We start from the raw sequence: 26,069 nt of genomic DNA on the forward strand, positions 1-26,069 counted from the left end.
AGCTTTAATATTAGCATTCAATGTTATAATATCCATTTTAAAAAACTAATTCAAGGCCCGTGGGTTTCACTGGTTAGGCCAGCATTTATTGCCCATTCCTAATTGCCCCCTGAGAAGATGATGACGTGCTGCCTTCTTGAACCGCTGCAGTGGGAAGACTGGAACTAATAATATTAGTTTGTGTTCAAGAAAGAATAAAATGTACAAGGGTTAGAAATAAGTGAGTAGATGAGGATTTTACTTTAAAAAAAAATCAGATTCACGTTCAGAATTACAATAGGCTTCAGAATGCCAAATAAGTACATCGAAGCTAACGTCAAAATCGAACCTTTTTAGGGCCATGCACGTATGAAAAATGATAATACAAACAGCTATATGACTCATCTGTGGAGAGAGAAACAACATTTCAGTCTATGACCTTTCATCAGATACTATAAACTCGAAAATGCCTTTTCTGCATCACTCCTGTTACTAACTATGCTTTTGTGTAAACATATGTATTTTGCATATAACATTGTGACAATTAATGAGTTTTGCTACATTGCATTGAGTTACTTCTTTGCTTCGTGCCTTTATCAATGATGGCGACCCTTCAAATAGACACAACAAGGGAAACACGCATGCGCCTGACAACAAGGCGGCAGTGGGAGGACTGTCTGTGCGCAGGCGTGACGACGACGCCATTTCCGGCTGGGCACTTGTGGGTCCCGGATGGGATGCGAGACGCTTGTTTAACTCGTGAGGTCCCGGCTCAGAGGCGGCGGCGAGAGGTCGCTGGGGGGTGGGGGATGGTGGCAAGGCCCGCAGCAAAGCCGCGAGAGTCTGTGAGTATGTCGGCCTGGGGAGGGGGAGGAGGAGGAGGAGGAGGAGAAAAAAAAACACGGGCAGATTTTGTTTTAAAATGGGGCGAGCGGGGGGCGGTCAGGAGGTGGGGGAGGCTTCCGCCTTCCCTCCGCAGGCTGCTGCAGTCCCGCAGGCCGCGCCGCCAGCCCCTTCAGCGCTTCATAAACTTTCCGCTCGCCCCATCCTACAACCTCCCCCTACCCACTACCCCAACATCCAGCCACCCACCCACTCCGGGGAGGGTGGGGGCTGGAGGCCAAGGCGAGATCCAGTGCTTGCATCTGCCCCCTCCCCCCGGCCTCAGTTAATGTTCTGGAAGCATCTGGAGCTGCTCTCTCCTTTTAAAAGTGACTTGTCGGCCTATTTACCTTTGTATTCTTACATAAAGCGAAAGGCAGCATCTCGGAATCTGCCTGATCGCATTAAATGCATGGGCTGGGGGTGGGGTGGGGGATGTATGGGCCTTTTCCTGACTCTTGACAAAGTATTGGTGCAAAGTTTTGCTTTGAAGTTGCCCTGTTTATCCGGCCATTTGGACTGCGTTTGACGCAGATTTTTTTTTGGACTCGAATTGGGGATGGTGGATCAGTCCTGTTGACTCCTGAGGTCACCAACTCCTGTGATGTCACAGCAGCTCCCCTTGAGATCAGGCCAGGATAGTCTTAACTGCCCTCAGAGCATCACAATTCCAGTCGGTTTTAACTGTTGGAATACAGAGTGGCTCTTTTGACCTTCAGTCGGGCAAACTAAAATACAAGAAACCCCTGGTGGAGTTTCACTCCTGAGCCTATCCATTCATCAGCAGTGGCTGCTACTTTCCATCAGTCTCATTAGATCATCGTCACTGTCAGAAGTGTCACTTTCTGTCGCTTTCATTGGTCAGTAGCGACCATGTAGCTGCATGGTGCACCCTCTTCAATTTACCAGACCCTGGACCAGTGGTGGTAAAGATGGATTTAAGTCAGGCCGAGCATTTGACAGTCCTCAGCTTGTGCAGTAGTATTGATGTTGTTCTTGTGCAAACAGCGACTGCCCTGTCATTGTGTAGCATCTGTGGGTCACTTGCGCAGTGGTGTTGCCAGAATTTTATAACTACCATCAAATGTTTGGTTTGTTGAGCAGGAAGGGCAAAAAAACAATTGAGGTAACAACAGAAAAGAGGAGAGTGAGGGTTGACATTGTGGCAAACATTGGGCAAGGGTGTGGAGTGTGTGTGTGCAACCCAGATTCAGTCCTGTGTGCAATATTGAGTGAAATAGGCCAGTATTTCTATTCATAAATACATTTTTACATCCAACAAATAATCCTGACTATTTATTTCGGTTGACTTTGTTGAGTCATTCTGATTTGTGAAAATATACATATTATGTCCTCTTGTTAGGTGTCAGAATTGGGATTTTTACAATTTGTAAGCATCTTTATTGCAGTGAAGGATTGAATTAGTCCAAGCTAAATCACCCCTCCTATGCTATTATTACATATGCAACAATGCTTCATTGTGTGAAGTGTTTCTTTTAACAGATCATTCAATTTTTAAAAAATCAATATAGATTTATCTTCTCGGTTTGCCCATTCCTGTTCTTACTCCTCTAAAAACTGCTGGCTCATAGCAAATCTAATTCATTTTTTAAATTCCGCTGTATTTCAGGTTTAAAAAAAATACATTTGTTCAGCTGTGGTGGTTTCATGCAGCTACATTTTTCATACTGCTATCCTGAACTGGAGCAATAGTAATCCTGATGTGCCTATTTATGTAAAATGAAGTGATTTAATCTGCAGCTGCTGTAGTACTTTATACTTTGAGATTGTTAGCTGGGTGTTGGAATGAATGGTGGGTGGATATGCTGAAGTTCACTGGTTGAGTCCTGGCCAGCCATTTTTAGGGAATGATCATAATATTCATTGTTCCTGAAAGCATAATTTTTCTGTTCAAAATGTGAACCTGATAGGCGTAACCAGCTTTTCTATGATATTTGTATTGGTTACTTTAAACTGTTTCTGAAGCACCATTTCATGGCATTGACTGAAATCTCCAGAGCATCAACCAATAAATAAAATTTGAAAGCTACTTGAAGCCAACGTTGAGAAAAGAAAATGGCACTTTATTGTGGAAGTTGTTAATCAACAACCATTGCAGCATGGATTATTTGCATCTTTTTTTCTCCTCACCAGGAGCAAAATATATATAGATAAACTTAAGAACAGTGAATGAGAAATGATCATTTGTTTTGAAGTTCAGCTGAGTATCCAACTGCATTTTGAATATTTTTAATGTCCATGACTCTGTACTCATTTAAAATGTTAGATGTAATGCAGAGATTATGAGCACTGTTGCTGCCAAAACATTTAATGACATTTACTGGAAATAATGGTAGGAAAACAGAGCTACTTGTATTCGAGGGCCATGGCTTGAAATCATCTCAAGACAAACATTAAAGTATTGACTCAGGATTGTACTTGATGTCCACGTATGGTAATTATTTAAAATAGGAGACTTGCTTCCCTTGTGACTCTATGGTAAATGCACCACCCCGTGTGACCTTCATACAAAGAGAAAAAGATAATTCTAGATTTAGTTCCTAGTTTGTGCTAAGCTAGATGATCCCTGAGCTTTTTGTTCCTTGACTGAAAAAGCCTTTTTCTGCTTGGTGATTGGAAACCGGATTGGACTGGCTGTGATGCTCCCAATGGTGGAATAACCTGTCAATCCCAATCACCGTCTAGGGTCACATTTGAAGAAAGTTATTTTGGTGATGTCCAGTGGCATTGTCAGCGTAGGAATCAGTCTGTAAAGGATGTGGCAAACATCCATCATGAAAGATGATGATTTAATTGCCATGCTGCAACATCTTGAGTTTCTGAAGTGTTCAATTGTTGAGTGTCAGTACTTTTCAAAGATGGTGCAACTTTTCAAAGATGGTGCAAGTGTAAGCCACAGGTCCCAGGTTCGATTCCCGGCTTGGGTCACTGTCTGTATGACGTCTGCACGTTCTACCCGTGTCTGCGTGGGTTTTTTCCGGGTGCTCTGTTACCTCCCACATTCCAGAAATGTGCAGGTTAGGTGGATTGGCCATGCTAAATTGCCCGTTGGTGTCCAAAGGGATTTGGTGGGGTTGCGGGATAGGGTGGGGGTGTGGGCTTAGGTAGGGTGCTCTTTCCAAGGGCCAGTGCAGACTCGATGGGCTGAATGGCCTCCTGCACTGTAAATTCTATGATTATGATGAAGCTTGCAGATTATTAATTCGTGAAGCCTGATGTACTCTCCTCTTTGCTATTTTATCTTTTGCCTCTTAGTCATCACTCTTTGGCTCTCATTACTGCACAGCCCTCTAGTAAATGTAAAGTCGCCAGATGCCCATTGGTGCTATTCCTTTTGAGGGGGAGAGCTGACTGATGGTGATTTAACCCGAGGATGGCCACATCTCAGGCGAGGGGCAAGGTTGTGAAGGCGAGGTCTTCATGAATAACCTCGGGCAGTATGGGGATTGAACCCGCATTGTTGGCATTGCTCTGCATCACAAACCAGCTGTTAGCCATGTTTTTCTAGCATTCCAATTACAATTATTCATAACCTGAGTCTGTCAGATTAATGGCCTTGAAACTTCTTCAGGTTCTCGATACGAAGGATTCTACTTGCGTTTCCTTTTCGGTAGCGAAGCCATCGGCAGCGTCTGTATTTCAGTAATGTTATTAAACGTAGTAAGACCGTACGACATAGGAGCAGAATTAGGCCATTCGGCAAATGGAGTCTGCTCCACCATTCAATCGTGGCGGATATGTTTCTCATCCCCATTTACCTGCCTTCTCCCCATAACCTGTGATTCCCTTATTAGTCAAGAATTTATCTGTCTCTAATGGTTTTGATTTCTTAGTATAACAATGTGAGGATCTGTATCTTGATATGGTAGATAGGCAGCATCTATGAAGTGAGAAATTAGAGTTAATGTTTTGAGTCCATATGACTCTTTGCACCATTGATGGCAGATTGCTTGTTGGGTTACCAGATTTGGCAGTGCAAGCTGGAATGATATCACCAGAGATAACTGTTTAACATTGGGTGCCAATGCATTGGATCATTTTAATAAACAGGCATGGCATCTGCTTCAAGTTAGGTCCCAAAATCATGTTAATTGTTTTATTGAAAATGTAGAACAAGAAACGAGTTTCAATTTCATTTTTGTTTAAAAATTAATTCATTTTGAAAAACTCTAAGTAGTTGAGATTGATGTAGCTGGCTAATGTATACATATTTGCTATCCTGTCACCTTTGATGTTTAAGCTAGTTGTCATTGTTGGGTTGAAGTTCTTGACCAATTAGCTGTTGGTTGTTCAACGGTAGAATCAGATCTATGGAAGCTCTCTTCTAGTTTTGTGTTTTCAGAGCTGCTACCTACTGGTTTTCATAAATCTTATCAAATTCATCTTATCCTAGCTGTCTTTTAGCAGATCAATTTGGCATCTATTTTCCATGTGCAGGTCTGTACTGTTTTAATATAAATGGCAGATGTATTCTTCTGGTGTGTGCTGGTAATTACACTTAATGCATACTGTTTCTCTGAGAACCTTGGAGTTGAGCAGGCAGAGCATTGTCTGGGTTGAGATGGAAAGCGAGCCAGATATTTGGGAAGCTTTTAAGTGCTCTGAATAGGAAGTCGAATTTTGGTTTTCAAAGAAGAAGGCTACAACAAAGGCAGGCATGTCATTGATGACACGGTACTTGGTGATGGAAAGTAAAGTTCTTTTTTTCTTGTTGGTGGATTTGCTAGGAGCAATCTTAAAAATATTTCACATCATTAAAGGAATTTCCACTGCACTGTATACATTTTCCTGTGTTACAGATGATGACTGGAATTGTGTGGTTCAGTAGCCAGTACCAACAGTAATCTGTACTTATTGGCAGCTGCTTGATAATGGATTCTCTGGGCAAATTGTGTAGTGCACAGACTGAGGTGTGTGTGTGTGTGTGTGTGTGTGTGTGTGTGTGTGTGTGTGTGTGTGTGTGTGTGTGTGTGTGTGTGTGTGTGTGTGTGTGTGTGTGTGGGGGAGAGAGAAGAGAGGGGGGGGGGAAGAGAGAGCGGTCAAAATCCATTCAGGGGGTTCTGATGACAAAATCAGCTCTGTGATAGCAGTTACCGGTGGATTACATTTGGGGCGTTTATAATTTTATCTGTGGTGGATTATCGGGAAGTGACATTGCCTTTTGTATGAGATAATCTAATTGAGGGGTTCAAATAACATCCTAAACCACAAAAGTACCATCTGAATCTCACAATTGGATCAATGCATTCAGTTTCCTTCAGTCCCCATATCTTCAAATCGTGTCTTTTCTTTCTGACTGTGATGCAGTGGAGCTTTATGGAGCTTTTCAGTATAGTGGGTGTGAGAAAGGTCAAAAGATGTGAGTCATTTTAATGACATACCTGAAGACATTCTACATTTAATCAGATGATGGGGTTTGTTACAGTTTATTATTGTCAGTGGATCAGTAAGTTTATAATTGTGAACTGTTGTACTGCACCAACCTGAGCAGGCAGCTGAGCAGCAGAAGCATTTAGACTCCAAACTGAAATGTTGGTTCAGATACAGAAGGAACAGCAGAAATGAATGCAAATGTTATCCTAAAGGAGCACCAGACTAAATAATGGCTACTTCACTCATTCAGTGTGTAATTTACTCACTTATGCTTACTTGCATTAACAACTGATTCTTTTCCTTGCACTTGTTTTCAAATTTTCAATATTCATTGTTGCTACATAATGGGAACTCCAGGAATTTCACTGCCATCATCTTGAATTTGAAAGAAGGTCTTGAGTGTGTAGCATTTAATTACCATCAGCACAGCCAATTCTGTGCTCCGCAGCCTGTGATGTTCAAAATGATTATTTTCACACTAGACTCCCACAGCGTACTTGTTCTGTGTGCACAGATACAGGAACACTTGTGCTTTTGTAGGAGCCAAATGGGAGTACTTCCACTGAAAGCACTGGAATTACTTCTTATAGTTACATTATCAAACATTCACATGATTGCAAGCTAGAAGGCCAGTTTATGTTGTTTGAACCTTTCTCCTAGTCACCCAGTTAGATCTGAGATGTTTTATCCTTTCTGCATTAGGGTTTTATGTCTCGTTGTTTGCTGTGAACCAAGTAATAATAATAATGAAGTTACTGTGAAAACTTCCCATTAAAGTAGAAGCCTGCCTCTGCTAAATGCCACTTGCCATACTTTGAGTAATAATGGTCACTTACTTCTATTGCGGAAAGCTAATAGACTGGTAAACTTCAAGTTCATAGGGGGAGAAACTTGGAACCTGGTGTTTCCCACAGTGCATGATGATTTCAGTACACATTTGTTGGCACCACCCTCAAATTTGTCCATGACATTAACACTAATGACATGCCTGTTCTAGTTGCTTTCCAGTCTCGCCTCAATGAACTGTTGAAGAAAGTTAAATTTGCTGTCCAAACTAGCTGGAGCACTCTTACATGTCCCCTGTAAATCAGTTTGTTGAGGACCTGCATGGAGGTCCAGAACAAGATGCTGTAGTGGCTTCAGTGACTTATTTACTGTTTTCATCTTTAAAATCAGTGCACATGTGCAAACTTGTGTACTTTTACAGTTGATTGGCTGCTAGGGAACCCACAGTGTAAATTGATGTGAGAAAATTACTAGGTTAGCACTGCTGCATCACTGCGCCAAGGTCCCAGGTTCGATCCCGCCTCTGGGTCACTGTCCATGTGGAGTTTGCACATTCTCCCCGTGTTTGCGTGGGCTTCATTCTCACAATCCGAAGATGTGCAGGGTAGTTGGACTGGCCCTTTAATTTGGAAAAAATGAATTGGGCATTCTAAATTTTTTTTGATATAAAAAGAGCACATTACTGCGGATGCTGGAATCTGAAACAAAATCAGAAAATGCTGGACAATTTCAGCAGGCCTGGCAGCATCTATGGAGAGAGAAGGGAGCTGAAGTTTCGAGGATGGATGACTTTGTCAAAGCAGGAGAGAACTGGAAGTAGGGTCATAGGAATACTGTTGTGTGGTGGGGGTGGGGCGGTGGGGGGTTGGGGCGGTGGGGGGAGGGGGGTTGGGGCGGTGGGGGGTTGGGGCGGTGGGGGGAGGGGGGTTGGGGCGGTGGGACTGGATAGGGACCAGCGATAAGTGGAGATTGATAAAGATGTGGACAGAAAGACAAAAGAAATGTAAATGGAGATGATTAAGGCTAAGAGATTAGAATGCTTGAATGGCAGGACAAAGGTGAGCAGTGTGTCAAAGGGAAACAAGGAACAGGGAATAGATGGCCCAAGTGAATGTGGGGGTGGGGGTGGGGGTGGGGGTGGCGGGGGGGGGGGGGGGGGGCGAAAGACAATAACAAGGGAAAAACAGATCAGTGAAGAAATGATAAATTGCTAGAAAAAAAATGAGATGGAGGTGGAGACGAGAGTTCACAGTCCTTACAGGATGTGGGGAGGGAAGAGCTGTAGTTGAGGTAGTTGTGGGAGTCAGTGGGTTTGTAATTGATACTTGTGGAAAGTCTGTCTGTGCCTATGCTCCTGATAGTTCTGCCATTTATTTTATAGCTCTCATCTGAATTGGATCTAGCAAAAATGCATCACCTCACATTTGTCTGGGCTAAATTCCGTCTGCCATTTCTCCGCCCATTTTTGCAGCCCATCTATATCTGCAGTATTCTCTGGCAATCTTCATCATTCTCCGCAACTCCTGCAATCTTAGTATCATCCGTAAACTTGCTAATCAGACCAGCTACGTTTTCTTCCAAGTCCTTCGTATGTATTATAAACAGCAGAGGTCCTACTGAGCCCTGTGGAACACCACTAGTTACAGACCTCCATCGGAAAAAACACCCTTCCACTGCTACCTTCTGTCTTCTATGGCCAAGCCAGTTCTGAATCCATCTAGCGCGTTCACCTCTGACCCTGTGTGCTTTAATCTTTCGCACTAGCCTGCGATGAGGAACCTTGTCAAATGCTTTATTAAAGTTCATGTAGACAACGTTCACAGCCCTTCCCTCATTAATCATTTTTCTCGCCTCCTCAAAAAAACTCAGTTAAATTAGTGAGACATGACCTCCCTGTAAGGACTCCTTTAAATTGAAGAGACTGGGTGACCGCTTTGCAGAACACCTTTGGTCCATCCACAATCAGGACCCAGACCTCCTTGTTGTTTGCCATTTCAACTCACCGTTTTGCACTTACATCCACATGTCAGTCCCTGGCCTGCTGCAATGTTCCAGTGAAGCCTAACGGAAACTGGAGGAACAGCATCTCATCTTCCAATTAGTCATGTTACAGCATTCCAAGAGTAACATTGAGTTCAACAACATTCAGACTGAAAAAACCATGCTGTCTGTCGCTAATAAGACCATTCACTTCCAAATGTACATGGATCTTATCCCTGAGAATCTTTCCAACAATTTCACCATTGTTGAACGTCAAGCTCGCTGGCCTATAATTACCCGGGTTATCCTTGCTACCCTTTTTAAAAAAAATAAAATAATTTTTATTGAAATTTTTGCAAAATAGAATACAAAATATAAACATCTTAGCTCCATTAACATACAACCGCGGTAACACCTCATGAACAATACCCCCCCAGCTTCAATAGCAACTTCAAACAAAAAGAAAAACAACAACAAAGAAAGAAAAAGAAAAGGAAGAAAAAAAAACAAGAGGGAGATAGCACCCTCCACAAACCCATGTGCACAGTTCTCCCTCCCCCCAATCCTTACACCCCCCCCCCCCCCCGGCTGCTGCTGTCGGCCTATTTCCCTACCGTTCCGCCAGGAAGTCCAGAAACGGCTGCCACCGCCTGAAAAACCCTTGTACTGATCCCCTTAGGGCAAATTTCACCCTCTCCAATTTAATGAACCCCGCCATATCCGAGATCCAGGCCTCCACGCTTGGGGGCCTCGCATCCTTCCATTGAAGCAAGATCCTCCTCCGGGCTACTAGGGACGCAAAGGCCAGGACCCCGGCCTCTATCGCCTCCTGCACTCCCGGCTCCACTGCCACCCCAAAAATTGCGAGTCCCCAGCCTGGCTCGACCCTGGATCCCACCACCCTCGACACCGTCTTTGCTACCCCCTTCCAAAACTCCCCCAACGCTGGGCACGCCCAAAACATATGGGCGTGGTTTGCTGGGCTTCCGAGCACCTAGCACACCTGTCCTCGCCGCCGAAGAACCTACTCATCCTTGTCCCCGTCATGTGGGCCCTATGCAGCACCTTGAACTGTATGAGGCTAAGCCTCGCACAGGAGGAGGAGGAATTCACTCTCTCCAGGGCATCCGCCCATGTCCCCTCCTCAATCTCCTCACCCAGCTCCTCTTCCCATTTACCCTTCAGTTCCTCCACCGAGGCCTCGTATTACCTGGTATATGTCCGAAATCCTCCCTCCTCCAACCCACACCCCCGAGAGCACCCTATCCTGCACCCCCGTGGGGGCAGCAAGGGGAACCCCTCCACCTGCTGCCTGGCAAACACCCTCACCTGGATGTACCTAAACATGCTCCCCGGGGGGAGCCCAAACTTCCCCTCTAACTCCCCCAAGCTCGCGAACCTCCCCTCCACAAACAGGTCCCCTTGCTACCCTTCTTAAATAACGGGACAACATTGGCTATCCTCCAATCCTCTGGGACCTCACCTGTGGCCAACAAAGTTAGAGGCCCAGCGATTTTGTCTCTTGTCTCCCTCAGTAATCTGGGATAGATGCCATCTGGCCCTGGTGATTCGTCTACCTTAATGCTTTTTAACACTCCTAACTATTCCTCCCTCGTAATAATGACGTGTTCTAAAGTGTTTATATATATATATATATATATCCCTCTGAGACACCACCAATCAACGTGTCCCTCTCCTTTATGAATACCGATTCAAAGTACTCATTAAGGATCTCACCTACTTCATTTGGTTCTTCGCATAACTTCCCCCCCATTGTCCTTGAGTGGACCAATTCTTTCTCTAGCTACCCTCTTGTTCCTAATATACGTATAAAATGCCTTGGGATTCTCCTTAAAATCCTGTCTTCCAAGGACATTTTGTGTGACTCCTTTTTGCCCCCTCGACCGGTTTGAGTTCTTATCTACTTCTCCCTGTATTCTTCAAATGCTTCATCTGATTTTAGTTGCCTATACGTTATGTATGCAATTTCTTTCTTTTTGACTGGACTTGCAATTTTCCTGGTCATCCACGATTCCTGTTGCCTTTCCTGTCTTTCCTTTTCATCGGCACATGCCTGTCCTGCATTCCCATCAACTACTCCTTAAAAGACTCCCACATGCTAAATGTGGATTTACCCTCAAACAGCCTCTCCCAAACAACAGCCTCCAAATCCTGCCTAATCTGGCTGTAGTTAGCCTTCCCCCAATTTAGCACCTTAACCCTAGGACAACACTCGCCCTTTTCCATGAGTATCCAAAAGCTTATGAAATTGTGGTCATTGTTCGCCACATGTTCCCCCATTGCAACTTTGATCTGACCAGGCTAGTTCCCTAGTACCAAGCCCCGTCTCTAGTCGGACTATCCACATATTGTCCCAAAAAACCTTCCTGGACACAGTAAAGGATTTAGGTCATTTGGAGACTTGGGTGGAGAGATGGCAGATGGAGTTTAATCCGGACGAATGTCAGGTAATGCATTTTGGAAGGTCTAATACAGGTAGGGAATATACAGTGAATGGTAGAACCCTCAAGAGTATTGACAGTCAGAGAGATCTAGGTGTACAGGTCCACAGGTCACTGAAAGGGACAACACAGGTGGAGAAGGCAGTCAAGAAGGCATACGGCATGCTTGCCTTCATTGGCCGGGGCATTGAGTATAAAAATTGGCAAGTCATGTTGCAGCTGTATAGAACCTTAGTTAGGCCACACTTGGAGTATGGTGTTCAATTCTGGTCGCCACACTACCAGAAGGATGTGGAGGCTTTAGAGGGTGCAGAAGAAATTTACCAGGATGTTGCCTGGTATGGAGGGCATTAACTATCAGGAGAGGTTGAATAAACTTGTTTCGTTCTCACTGGAACAACGGAGGTTGAGGGGGTGACCTGATAGAGGTCTACAAAATTATGAGGGGCATAGACAGAGTGGATAGTCTGAGGCTTTTTCCCAGGGTAGAGGGGTCAATTACTAGGGGGCATAGTGCGAGCGGCAAGATTTAGAGGAGATGTACGAGGCAAGTCTTTTTACACAGAGGGTAGTGGGTGCCTGGAACTCGCTGCCGGAGGAGGTGGTGGAAGCAGGGACGATAGTGACATTTAAGGGGCATCTTGACAAATACATGAAAGGATGGGAATTGAGGGATACAGACCCAGGAAGTGTAGAAGATTTTAGTTTAGACAGACAGCATGGTCGGCACAGGCTTGGAGGGCCGAAGGGCCTGTTCCTGTGCTGTACTTTTCTTTGTTCTTCAAACAAATTCCTCATGATCCGGACCCTTAAACCTTGGGGATTTGCAGTCAATATGAGGAAAATTGAAGTCTCCCACTACAACAACCTGATTATTTCTACATCTATCCAGAATCTGCTTACATATCTGTTCTTCAACTTCACATTGGCTGTTCGGAGGCCTGTACACCTCTATCATTGTGACTGCCCCCTTCCTGTTTCTGGGTTTTACCCACAGTGTCTCTTTACTTGATTCGTCCAAGGTGTCCTCCCTCTGAACAGCTGTAACATGTTCTCTAACCAGTATTTCAACTCCCCCACCTCTTTTACCTTCCCCTCTTGTCTCACCTAAAAAGCATATATCCAGGAATATTTAGCTGCCAGTCCTGTCCCTTTCTTTAACCAAGCTCGATTTCCGCAACTGCAACCAAGTTCCGCGCATGAATCGAGTTCATCTGTCTTACCTGTTATACTCCGTGCATTGAAGCAGATGCACTCCAGACCTCCAAGCCCACTGAGTTCGACCTCTCCCAGCCTGCCCTTCCTCTTAGCCAGCCTGGCCCTGGTACCATGCTCATCCCCAGTCTCTACATTTGCTGGCTTACTGTTTTGATTCCCACCCCCCTGCCACATTAGTTTAAACCCACCCGAACCACACTAGCAAATCTCCCTGACAGGATATTGGTGCCCCTCCAGTTCAGGTGTAACCCATCCCATGTTAAAGGATAAATTGTTGAGTGAGAGGACAAGTTCAGCCAGACGGAAGAGATGGTGGTGGATGGGGAGTGTTCAGGCCTCTGTTCGAGGAAGAAACATAGGACCCTCACCAACCTGGTGGGGAATGGAGATGAAAAAGATTGGACATCCATGGTCAAGAGAAGGTGGTTGGGGCCTGGGAACTGGAAGTTGTTGATATGATGTAGAGCATCGGAGGAATCACTAATGTTGGTGGGAACAGGTGGACAAGAGGAGGGAGTATGGAGTCAAATTGAATATAACAGTATAAACTGAGTGGTTTCTACAGGAGCAAGAACTTCAGGAAGTGGTTCTGTCAGATGAAGCACCTTAAGACTTTTTTGTTAAATTACTGTATTGGAAATAACTTTTTTGAGCACTTAAAATACTGAGCGTTCAGCCACTGTGATTATAATTATTTTGCACCTGAAACATGCAAGGCTAAATGATGTCCCATGTGCAGCAGAATGGAAGGATACCTCAATCCCAACTTGCTTCAGTGTTGGCACAATGGCCTCTGAGTCAGAATGTTGTGGTTCAAGGTCTGTTGCTTGGTTGGGACACAACCTTAGTTGATGTGGCATTGAGGGGGTGCTCCATTGTCAGAATTTTGCAGATGAGTTGCTAAATGCAGTTTGCTTATTTGAATTGCTGTAGCAGGTATGTGGCATTATTGGAAGAGGAACAGGGCAGTTCTATTTATCTCTCAAGTAACACAACCAAAAACCTGATTAATCCGTTGTTTATCTTGTGACTGTTTGTATGACCTTGCTGTATGCAAAATTACTACTGCTTTGCCTTAAAAGCAATGATGACTACATTCCAAAGGTAGTTCACTAGCGATTTGTGAGATCCTGACTATATAAATGTAGTTCTTTATTCTTTACAGACTGAGGAAGAATGGAAAAAAGTTTGGATGGAGGTGTGATGTGATGTCCCATCACGAGGTAGGGCATGAGAAGACATGGAGGGATTTAAAAAGTGAAGATGAGGATCTGCCCTGGGGCATGGCAAAGCAATGGAACCTGGTTTGGGTCTTGGTGTAAATGCAAATTGGAGCATTCTGAATAGGTTTTCATCTGGAGATTGACTCGGCCTGTTGGAAAATGTGGATATTGGTGTCGTAGAAAACATAGGGCGGCACGGTGACACAGTGGTTAATACTGCTGCCTCACAGCTCCAGGGCCTCGGGTTCAATTCCAGTCTTGGGTCACTGTCTGTCTGGAGTTTGTTCGTTCTCCCCGTGTCTGTGGGCTTCTTGCGGGTGATTCAGTTTCCTTCCACAGTACAAAGATGTGCGTGTTAGGTGGATTGGCCATAATAAATTGCCCAGGGATGTGCAGGTTAGGTTATGGGATTACGGGGATGGGATGGGGGGAATGAGTACCGGAGAGTGGGCGTGGGTAGAGTGCTCGTTTGAAGATTGTGTAGCCTCGATGGGTCGAATGGCCACCTCTTGAACTGTAGGGATTCCATGGGATAGGTAACGGGCAGCACTGGCAACTTCGAGTTGAAGCTTGTGATATTTCAGATGTGCAAGTAAGTGACCTTATATGGGGGAAGTAAGCTCTCTATGTTGAACCATGTTGAAGTGTCCGCTTTGGACTTGGTCTGAGGTGGAAGCTGAATACCTTGCTGGCAGAGCTACAGCAGTGCAGGTGGGAGAGGAGGGCAGTGACTTTGATTTTGTGGACATTTAAACTAGATGAAATCTTGACTTAACCTTAATATCTGACAGGAAGCTTGAGAGTGTAGCAATAGTCCTGGGGGCAAATGGAGAAGTAAAGTGGATTGGTGTAGGTACAATATGATCTGATACTTTCAGAAATCCCTGGTGCAAAATGCCAACCTAATATGCAGCAATTAAGGATGAGGATAGTGTTGACTGGAGATGGGAAACATAAACTGGTAGAGGGCATGCTGTTTTTATTGTGAATCAAACCAGGAGACAGCAGAGGAGCTATAGTTCAGAGGAAAGGAATAGTGGTTGATGTGAATGTCTGTGGAGTGAGTTGCTGAGGAATGAGAGTAATACAAGATAATTGCGAACTCCATGCCATTGGAAAGCTGGCGTGCTTTTATTGAAGAGTTTGATATGGCAGTATTGGTAGCAGTTATGAACAATGTGCTCTCGGACTTGAAGAGAAAGAAAATGGTTATGGTAGCTTGACAGAAAGGAGCAGTGGCTGAGGCTAGGAATTTCTCTTGAGGACAATTTTGTTTCAAATGCATGTCTGGTATATTTTTATTTAAAATGCCACCCAATGCAACAGTAGGAACAAAAGCTTAAATTATAAAAAATTTTGGAAGAATTAATTTATAGATTTGTTGGTGCACTGCTCAGTTGTGTTCAAATTAAATTCATTCTCGCAATGTTGCTTTGCCTGTTGAAGCCAACATTTATTCCCTATCCTTGGTTGCTTTTGAGAATTTTGTGGTGGGTCACTTCTTGAGCTGCTGCATTCCCATGTGATGAAGAGACTTGCACAATAGTAGATAGTTCCAGGCCCTCTATCCAGCAACAAAGAACAATCTGTGGTATGTCCAAGCTGGGTTAGTGTGTGATTTGAAGGATTTAAAATGCTGGAAATAATGTTCCTTGTATACAGTGCACATTGTGATACTGTCATGATACATGGGTCATATGACCTTTTCTACTGCATGGTGATCAGCTTTATGAATTGTGGTTTTATACACAAGGGAGGAAAATAATTTTTTTAAAAGCAAAGGTTTATATATAGAACAGATGGTTCAGCGTGCATTAGAAAATGTGATCCAATTGTCTGGGTTCAAATAAAATTAATAAACTTCTCCAGTTTCATCCCTGTGGTTTATGATGCTTCTGAACCCCATAATTGTATAAGGCTCTGGAATACACTCCCAGCCATCTGTTTCAAGTGCACACCTACTGTATTGTTACAGCAGTGGCAACTACTGCTGGAGGGCAAGTGCATAAGATGTAGCAGAATCAAATGTGACAGCTTTCTTTCTAAATGCACTATCAACCTTATTGTAGTGTGCAAAGCTCTAAAAATGAATTATTGTCCTTCGTGTGGCAGTTGAACTAAATCAGAAAATGGATTGGTGCTATGTGATGTGGGCAGGTTCACAAAATGATTAGTCATTCTGTATTACTGGACAATATTTACCTGCACTATCTTCAAGTTTACAGACATAAATATGTTGCCATTAACTGTTTTGATTATTCAATCCAAGCTAATAGGGGGAACCTTCTTGTAAATTTGAGAAATGTATGCACCGTGTGTGAGCATTTGGCCGAATTAGGCGAATGTTGAAAATAAATTAAAGAAATAGACAGAGAATGTTTAATGAGCAAATTAATTCAGATTAGATTTTAAGATTAGCACATTTTCAGCTAAACAAAGGGAGTCCTTAAGATAGATCTGCACTGCAGAAAAAACTATATTGTAGTTTAATGATTTTTTAGGAATATTGGGTTTTGAGTTTTAGAAGTTACTCGTGTCCTGAATTGTAAAGAATTTGCAATAGGGTAAAATTAAGTTCGATGCTTAGAATTCTGAGGTGAAAATGCCTATCCTTCCACTCGATTCTGAATTTTGCCTTTCTCCCATAAGTGAAAAGATGTAAGGTGTAGTCTGAAAATTGAAATTATAGGCTCTGTTGGACTTTCAAGTGGGTTTGGAGTGATCTCCGTGTGATCACTAAGTACTTATCTTTCTATTGTAAATTACAGTTTAATCTCATTTTAATGTGTGGTTGATAAGAGATGAGAATTCATTTGTCAACTTGTGTCTTTAAAGTCACTCTTTCTGAATTAGGTTATCTGCAGTACTGAACAATGTTCTTCATAACGAATATGCATGTAAAAAACACATCTATTTTACAAAATATATTTTGTTTGCAATTTGGTAATATGTCTTGATACCTTTTATTCAGCGATTAAACAAGACTAAGTGAAAATTTACACTACAACTTAAGCATTGGTACAATGATTTCCAATTTAGTACCAACAAATCTTCAGTCAGAGTTCAGAGCTGGGTGGGGCCTGACCTGACTTACTAATAAAGAGACTACGACTCCTTGGAAGCAGTAGTCTTCCATCACTTTGCTTAACGCTACATGTCCTGTACTGTAGATGTCTGCCAACAAGTCAACTTCTGGGGAAATTCCTCCAAAGATGGGAGTCGACTTGTATGCCAAATATAAAAGTGAACTTCTGGTATGGGTGGATGCCATCTTTTGTTGTTTTCCAGGTGGAGTCTGCGCTTTGTGGTGTGCCTTAAACTCCTGAACATCTTCGCAACACAGTCCATATTGCTTGCTTGTTCTTTACACCCAGTTATAAGGTACTGGTCAGGGAAACATTCATTTTTATGGGGTAAAAAATTGAGGCTGACTGTTTTGTGGCTAAAAAGGGAGTTCAATTTGTATGCCAAGTATATGTGAAAGCATAATTTTGGGGGTTGATAAAATGGGCTCGTCTTTTATGCCGGGATGTCACACGTCATGATGTACGGCAAGTCCAGTTCAGTTAGCAATGCTGAAAGTTTGTTAAACCGTCTTGGCTTTACTTAGGCATGCTTCTGTATATTTATATGTGAAGAAAGCAGGGATTATCCTATGGAAAAGATCTCTGCGTGTGATTATATCCAGGCATGTACATAGCTCTCCCCTAAAAAGAATGTTTTGCATTTTTCTGCCAGGCAGGATCCAGCAAGGGTAAACTATGTTCTGTTTGGCTTGCATCCCCAGCAATTGTAGCACAAATGCACTTCAAAATGTTTCTTTTTTAACCCGATTGCAGTAGTCACTTGTGAATAATCGAGTCATCGTGTAGCTGGAGCATCTCTAACCAGGTGTTGTGAACTTGACTCTGGTGGTTGTTGAGTGCATGGAAGGACATGGATAAATCTAGAGCTATTTTTCTCATCTGGACCCAGGTTCTGAAAGTTAAATAAACTTTTGTCTGAATTTCTGCATGCAAACCTCTCGGCAGTAACAGTATCGTGAGTGCTGCAAGTATATAGCTTTTTAGCTGATGCTTTGTGCCTACCTCTTGCATGACACTCAGCTGTTGCTGGTTTGCTTTTTGCAGAAAAAAATCTTTGAATCACTGGAAGATAGTGATTTAAATGTAATCATGATGTAGTTTGGTTATACTTTAGTTTTGTATTCTGGGTAGATTGAAGTAGTGAGAGCATAGGATTTGATTAACTTGTGGGCTATGCATGGAATTGGGGTTTTCATTTCTCCGAGAAAGGGAAAGAAAGCTAGATACAGTTCTGACCATTTTTAAGTGGCCAAAGTAAACTGATTATTGTGGATTAATTCTCTTGATGACAGAATTTGCCGAGATGCCTGCTTCACGTTAGTGTGATTAAGGAGAAACAGGATAATTGATTTATGAACAATTGCTTTGTGTCCTTTTTGGAAGTGTACAAACATAATCTTTAGCATTCCGGAAGCATATTGAGTGGGAGAGAAAATGGCAATTAGCACTGATGTAATTCCTTGAAGTTTGCCACAATTTGGATCAAGCTTGTCGGTATCCATATTCAGATCCATCTTTTTGAGGCAACCAAGCTTTGAGGAGGTTTATGGCAATTGTATGTTATCAAGTATGAGCAATGCCTTGGTGTTGCTTCCACTTGGGAATGGAAGTATGGCTGCTGTAACAATTTTAATCCAGCGTTTCTGCTCTATCTACCCTGCATCTGTATCATTGGTCTGAGGTTGTTTACCTTCCACCCAGTGTAAATCAAAATTGAGGCACAACTTAATTGATGAAAATGGCACTAGATGGTATAACAGGAGATGAACCAATCCACTTCGCTGCATGATCAGGTTGAATCTTGAATATAGACTTACCCTTCAAATTCTTTTAAACTATCACCAAGAGAAACTTTATTCAGATACAGTTGTAGTAAAGTCGGATGACTTGATGGACATTGGTTTGAGCCTTTATTAGATGCAAAAAGTGCAAGCATTTTTATGGATCACTATAAGGCGTTGAGTTTTTCCTTTTTGTAATCTGGCTGAACTTTCAACTGAAACCACCAGTGATGCTCATTTTATTCCTCGTCAGGAACTGTGCATAGAGTACGACAGACGGGAATTTGTAGCTTAACTCTATGCTATTCTGTCTACAGCTGATCTCCGGTTCCTGCATTTATCTGTTCCTAAACAGAGCCCAATCTGCTCGTGGTAGGGACTTTGGAAGTTGATCCTCTGTTTTGATGTCCAGGAGGTGTGTTGCCCAGGCTGACCCTCTATAAGGGCCCTGCTGCTCTTGCTGACCCTCGGTAAGCGTGTACCTGTCTTTGCCATGAGATTAATTTCTGACAATTATGCAGGCCCAGTGACATCGGAAAAAATATGATTTCAGTGATGCTGATTCACCAGTTGACATGGAATCAACTTTACAAGCAAAACTGAGGTCTACATATACCTCATATGTAAGGCTCACTCAATTCATTCCTGGGATGAAGTTGCCTTATGAGTAAAGGTTGAACAGGGTAGTCCCACGCTCATTTGAGTTTAGAAGAATGAGAGATGATATTAAAACATACAGGATCCTGAGGAAACTTGATTGGGTGGAAGGCTGGGCCTTTGAATTTATCCAGCATTGTGGAGCTGAGACAACAACAGATCAGCCATGATCTTATTGAAGGGCTGAGAAGGTTTAAAGAGCAAATGGCCTTCTCCTGCTATGATCCTATTCCAGGTTATACTTTAATGTTTCATTCCTGTAGATTTTTCTATACTGAGAACGTAGGCTATTGTTGAGTGCCAAAATGTATGAGTGAGGACAGGGAACCATTCTGCATAACCAGATCTTTTAAAAAAAAAACCAATTCTAATCGCAACTTGGAAAGGGAACAACCATCTTGGAGACCCAATGCCCAGGTTACGAAACTTGTGTACGATCTGTCAATTATTAAAATTGGTATGGGTGAGAGGGAGGAAATAAAAAATCTAAATCCTGTGGTAGCTGTTTGGCTACTCTAGTCATTGCATTCTTGAGTTCTGTGCCCAAAGCCTAGTCCAGCGCACAGCGCCCTGACCTGCACCATGGGTAGACTAAGGAAGGGTGATCCTGAATCCATCCCATCCAGAACAAAGGTCAAACACTGTGCTGTTGGTCCTTCTCTCTCTCTCTCCCCTCTTCCCCCCCCCCCCCCCCCGCCCCAACTGCCACCGCACCTCACTTAAGATTTAATATATTAAGATTAAAAGGTGCTAAGGTAGGCATGAAAATTGTTGAATACTTGTTCTTAGCAATTAGTTACTGCCATGATCTTGAGTCTCAATGAGCAATTCAACAACTTGAGACTGGAGAACTGTACGTATAGTTATTGAGGAACACCTAATTGATGTCAAGACTGACTGTGGTATTTTCTCTGACATATCAAAGTTTTTGAAAAATACGCCCCTATTCCTGATGACCATTTTAGTTTCTCGAGAATGTCACTTGTTTTGTTTCATGCATAATGTTGTAGTGCCAGGTGTTCACTTGTAACTGCACCATTTACCTGTCAGATGATGATGGATTATTTCTTTGACGGATGAATGTTCAGCAAGGGGTCCAGTTGTTTGCTGTTGGTGTCATCTGATATGTGATGAACCAGTCTTGATTTGGACCGAGGACTGCAATTATCACATGCATGTGCTTTTCGCAGTTGTGGCATAGATTATAAGAGCAGGGAGGTTATGTTGGAGCTGTACAAAATATTGGTTCTGCCACAGCTGGAGTACTCTGTGGAGTTCTGGTCGCCTCACTACAGGAAGGATGTGATTGCTCTGAAAAGGTTGCAAATGAGATTCACCTGGATGTTGCCTGGGATGGAGCATTTGAGCAATGAAGAGAGGCTGGATGGACTCGGGTTGTTTTCTTTGGAGCAGAGAAGGCTCAGCGGGGTCCTGATTGTGGTCTATAAGATTATGAAGGCTATGGACAGGGTGGATAGGAAGCAGTTTTCCCCTTCGTTAAAGGGTCAATAACGAGGGGGAATAATTTTATGGTGAGAGGATTTGAGGAAAAGTTTATCCACTTCGAGGGTGGTCAGAGTCTAGAATTCACTGCTTAGGACTGTGTTAGAGGCGGAAATGTGTCATAACTTTCAAGGCGATGGGCAATTGTTGGAAAATGAAATATAAATCGCTTATTGTCACGAGTAGGCTTCAATGAAGTTACTGTGAAAAGCCCCTAGTTGCCCCATTCCGGCGCCTGTCCGGGGAGGCTGGTATGGGAATCGAACCGTGCTGCTGGCCTGCTTGGTATGCTTTAAAAGCCAGCGATTTAGCCTAAATGGGATTCGTGTAGTTTTGTTGGTGCAGACTCAATGGGCTGAAAGGCCTCTTCTCTGACTCTATGATGAGCATGCTGTCTCCCAGATATTTGGTACATGCCTAAATATTGGAATATAATGGGTTTGGATTTTGTTTATTGTCATGTGTACCAAGGTGCAGTGAAAAGTATTTTTCTGCGAACAGCTCAACAGATCATTAAGTACACAAAAAGAAAATATATGATAGGGCAACACATAGTACACAACGTAACTACATAACACCGACATCGGGTGAAGCATACAGGGGTGTAGTGTTAATTAGGTCAGTCCATAAGTGGGTAGCTTAGAAGTCTGGTGACAGCAGGGAGGAAGCTGTTTTTGAGTCTGTGCGTGTTCTCATTGATTAATACATTGATGAGATTTATATCTTTGCAAACTTTGAAATTATGCCCTGTGTGCCCAAGTCCAGGGTATGAATCGGAAGGAAAGATTTTTGCTACAATGTATTCAGGAGGGAATACATAGAATACTTCTCTGATTCTTGATCTGAGAATAGGGGAACAGAATTGATGAGAAATAGTTGCATTTTCTGACAACATACAAATGATTTTTCCTACTGTAAATTTTATCCTGATGTTCACTGCTAAATGCATTGTTTTATCATGCGATCCAAGTTCAAAGGAAGCAACTTTCTGTTGATTTGAATAAACAGCAGGTAAACTTGACTAATAAGTAGTGTGTATCTGTTAAGGAATGCACTAATTTGACATTGGTTGTCTGGTCATAACCTGGTTGCAAAATTTGCCAAAATATATGTTGTATGAACATGATTTATTCGTGCTTCAGTGCAAATGTATTTTTCTACAATTTGTTGATTGTTGTGGCAGTGCTAGCCATGAAAAATTGACATGCTCTGTGCACTACTGTTTAAATGGTGTGTGAAGTATGTAACTGCCCTTGACATCAAAGCAGCATTTTGTCTGAATGTGGCATTAAGGAGCCCCAGTAATTAATGTCAATTGGAAGCATAGAGAGAAAATTCTCCACTGGCTGATTTTGATCTAGGGCCAAGGAAGTTGGTTGTGGTTGTTGGAGGCTAATCGTCTCAGCACTCAGCAATGTCCTAAACTCAACAGTGTTATCCACTTCCACAGTGATCTTCCCTCCATCGTAATGTTAGAAATGGAGATATTTACTGATGATTGCAAAGTGTTCAGTTCTATTCACAACTTCTCAGATGCTGAGGAGGTCTGTGTCTGCATGGACCAAGACTTGGACTGAGAAGTAGCAATGTAATCAAATCCCATGAGTCAATGGCGTTACCATCACAGAACCCCCAGCAGCAACATTCTGGGGTCACTTTTGACCAGAAACCTGACTGGACCAGCCACATATCCACTGTATCTGCAAGAACTGTTCAGAGGCTGGGAATTCTGTAGCAAGCATCTCACCTTCTGTCTCCCCAAAATCTGTCCCCCATAAGGCAAAAGTCAGGAGTGCTATGAAATACTGTCCACTTGTCTAGATGAATGTAATCCCAACAACACTGGAAGCGTGACACCATTCATGAGAAAGTGGTTATCATCCCCACCAGATTAAGCATTCACTCCTCCACCACGGGTACACTGTCGTTACAATCTGTAACACACTCTACAGCATGGACTGCAGCAACTGGCCAAAGTTTCTTCGGTAAACACCTTCTAAAGCTATGAACTGTCACCTATAAAAAGAAAGGCAGCAGCACGTGGGAACACCACCACCTGAGAGTTCTGCTCCCAATTGCTGATTCACGCTAATGCTTTGACAGAACACTGAAACCAGCACTGTGGATGTGCCTACACCACATGGACTGGAGCAGCTCAAGAAAGTGATACATCGCCACCTTCCCGAGGGCAATTAGGGATGGGTAGTAAATGCTATCTTTGAATGATATCCACATTCTGTGAATTAAAAAATGTAATCTTTGACAATTGAAATAGTTATCTGAACAAAGCATAATTTCAAATCCGTAAGCGGTTCCTCAGGAATTATTGGGAAGAAGAATTCTGGCTGTCCATTCCTGCCCAAGACACTTCCTGTTGTTATCCTATCTGGATCCATTAAGGCCTTGTTTGAATTTGGGTTATGGGATACTGATGTCTCCAGTGTTTATAATATGAAATGCAGTTTCTGTATACTGACGGCAGGTTTATAATCCTGAGTCCATGAGCTGACTTGGTATAAAACAGTTGGATCTAGTTGTATGAATGCTTGAACTTGGCTCATGAACATGTTGCCAAATCTGAATGCAAATGAAAATAATTGAAAACTGCTAAGTACCTCATGCCACAGGTCAGGATAGAATCAAAAGATGTCTTTGATCTGATAGTACCATTCTACATAATGTTATGTTTCTGTACTGAACTACTGAGCAGCTTCTTGGTCCTTATTCCCCCAACTGTAGCCATGCCCTGGATCAAAAGGGCACCTCCTATTTGACTAATTTATTCTTCACTGCAGATCAAGAGTGCAGAGATGGATGATGCACACATGCATACTCAAAGACCTTTGATAAGACACCACATAGGAGATTACAATAATGAAGACACGTGGTTGTCGACCGCTTCCCTTCTATATCGAACATCGCCTTCTCTATCGAAGATGGCCTTCTCTGTGTATGTGCAATATAATCTTTTGTACATTTCAGCGTGGCTGTGGAGCTGGATTACAAATCTGCATGTCTTTCCACGATAAGTGGGAGGTTGTATTCTTCTTTGTTTTGTTTGTGTCACCTACAATATATTGTAGTTTGTGGGTAAATACTAAAGGAGTGTATTTTTGAGATAGAATGGGTTATGTGTGAGGGAGTTGGTAAGGAGTGCACACAAAAAAACACGTGCGCATGCATTTATTACAGTGGAGATGGCTTGTGCTTGGTTAACCCCATTCTCAGTTTTGCACATCTGTTTCCACTGGCTTGTCAAGTCAAGATGATTGAAGATGTGCTCAATTCTATTGGATGATTTGCAGCATCTTTCACGCCTGCGCTGATGAATTTCACAACTGTGCTTTTGGTGCTTTCCAGTGTTGGTACTGTGGCATGATGCTATACTATGGTACATGTATTAAATACAATATAGCTATAAGTTAGATTTGATTTTTTTCCCCATAAATAATTTGAGTATTGCTGAAAAAATGAAATTTTGTTGAAGCTTTTTGTCTTGCACTCACCAGGACATTCGCAGGAATACCAATGTCAGGAGAAACAACAACTTTATACAGTATGAGAGAGTGCTAATTAGTGGGCAAGTGGACTGTGATTGGCAGAGGCGTTTCCATGGACAATGCACCAGTTATAATGACTGTCAGTTAACTGCCAAGCATTGTTTTTAAGTTTAAACCAAGTAGCTTGACTCTGGTCAAGCCATTGCCCTGAGGGATGAACTAGCGAATAGCTATTGCTTACTGTGCCTGTTTAGCAGGGTAGCATGGTGGTTAGCATAAATGCTTCACAGCTCCAGGGTCTCAGGTTCGATTCCCAGCTGGGTCACTGTCTGTGTGGAGTCTGCACGTCCTCCCCCTGTGTGCGTGGGTTTCCTCCGGGTGCTCCGGTTTCCTCCCACAGTCCAAAGATGTGCGGGTTAGGTGGATTGGCCATGCTAAATTGCCCGTAGTGTCCTAATAAAAAGTAAGGTTAAGGGGGGGGGGGGGGGGTTGTTGGGTTACGGGTATAGTGTGGATACGTGGGTTTGAGTGGGGTGATCATGGCTCGGCACAACATTGAGGGCCGAAGGGCCTGTTCTGTGCTGTACTGTTCTATGTTCTAAGTTAAACAAAATGTGTACACGTGCTTTGTTTGTAACGAACAGGGCCTGGTGTATTAATGTATGTAGCCTCCAGTGCGCACACATTCACCACCCGACTGACTGTCTTAAATTGGCTGTTAGTGTAAGTTGTAGTACACTAAGAATTATTTAGAAAATGGGTCCAATCACAGAACCACATTTTTTTAAAGGGGCAATTTAGCGTGGCCAATCCACCTACCCTGCACATCTTGGGTTGTGGGGGTGAGACCCATGTAGACACGGGGAGAATGAGCAAACTTCACATTGACAGTGACCTAGGACCGGGATCAAACCCAGGTCCTCGGCACCATGAGGCAGTGCTAACCACCGTGCCACCTTGGCACTCTGCAGAATCACTTCTAATGTTGGACATTGCTTTTGAGTTTTGCAAGCACAGGCTGGTTGGATATGGTCCGTACCTTTCCTGTTGTGAACAGCGGCTGGGACATGTGGTTTGATACAGTCCGCCAGTCTTTCGGACGTATATTTAGCATCTCACTGACCGTGACATGCACATACATTACTCATTTGTCTGATGCGAAATATCTTGTTATTGATGGATACCACTAGTTTTGCTACTGCATAGCAGTGTGAAACAGCTCGCTCCACTTGTTCAAATTTTCAAGACACCGTGCCCTTCCAGGGTAATCTGCGGTAGACTGGCACATCTCAGTTTAAAGTGACAACTGTGGGCTTTTCATGAGTTTGTACTTAAGTGTTTGTGCGCAAGGCTCTGACCAGAGTAGTTATTATCCCATAGAATGTCTTTTGAGTATCAAGCTTGCATGGTGAGCAAGTAACTTGGGTCCTATGAAGTTGTCGATGAGGGCAATCTTATTTTGTGTGGAACTTCAAGAACCCCAAAGCTTGTATTGACCAGTGAATGTAAGCTTGTAGTAGACAAACACTGGCAGATTCATTAACTAGCGCATCAAGGAAAGGAAATTTATTTGACTGCTCCATTTCAACGGTGAATTTAAGCACCGGGTGAAGCCCAT

General features: G+C 43.0%; 1 protein-coding gene across 1 annotated transcript in view; it reads left to right on the forward strand.

The window, feature by feature from the left end:
* The first annotated feature begins 671 nt into the window (after positions 1–671).
* Positions 672–26,069, forward strand: part of LOC119953941 (speckle-type POZ protein) — a 138,340-nt gene continuing 112,942 nt past the window's right edge. The window contains exon 1 of the mRNA XM_038778645.1: positions 672–824. The gene's annotated coding sequence lies outside the window, so the exon portion shown is untranslated. The remainder of the gene's footprint in view (positions 825–26,069) is intronic.

Source organism: Scyliorhinus canicula, chromosome 19 (assembly GCF_902713615.1).
Source record: "Scyliorhinus canicula chromosome 19, sScyCan1.1, whole genome shotgun sequence".
Lineage (NCBI taxonomy): Eukaryota > Metazoa > Chordata > Chondrichthyes > Carcharhiniformes > Scyliorhinidae > Scyliorhinus > Scyliorhinus canicula.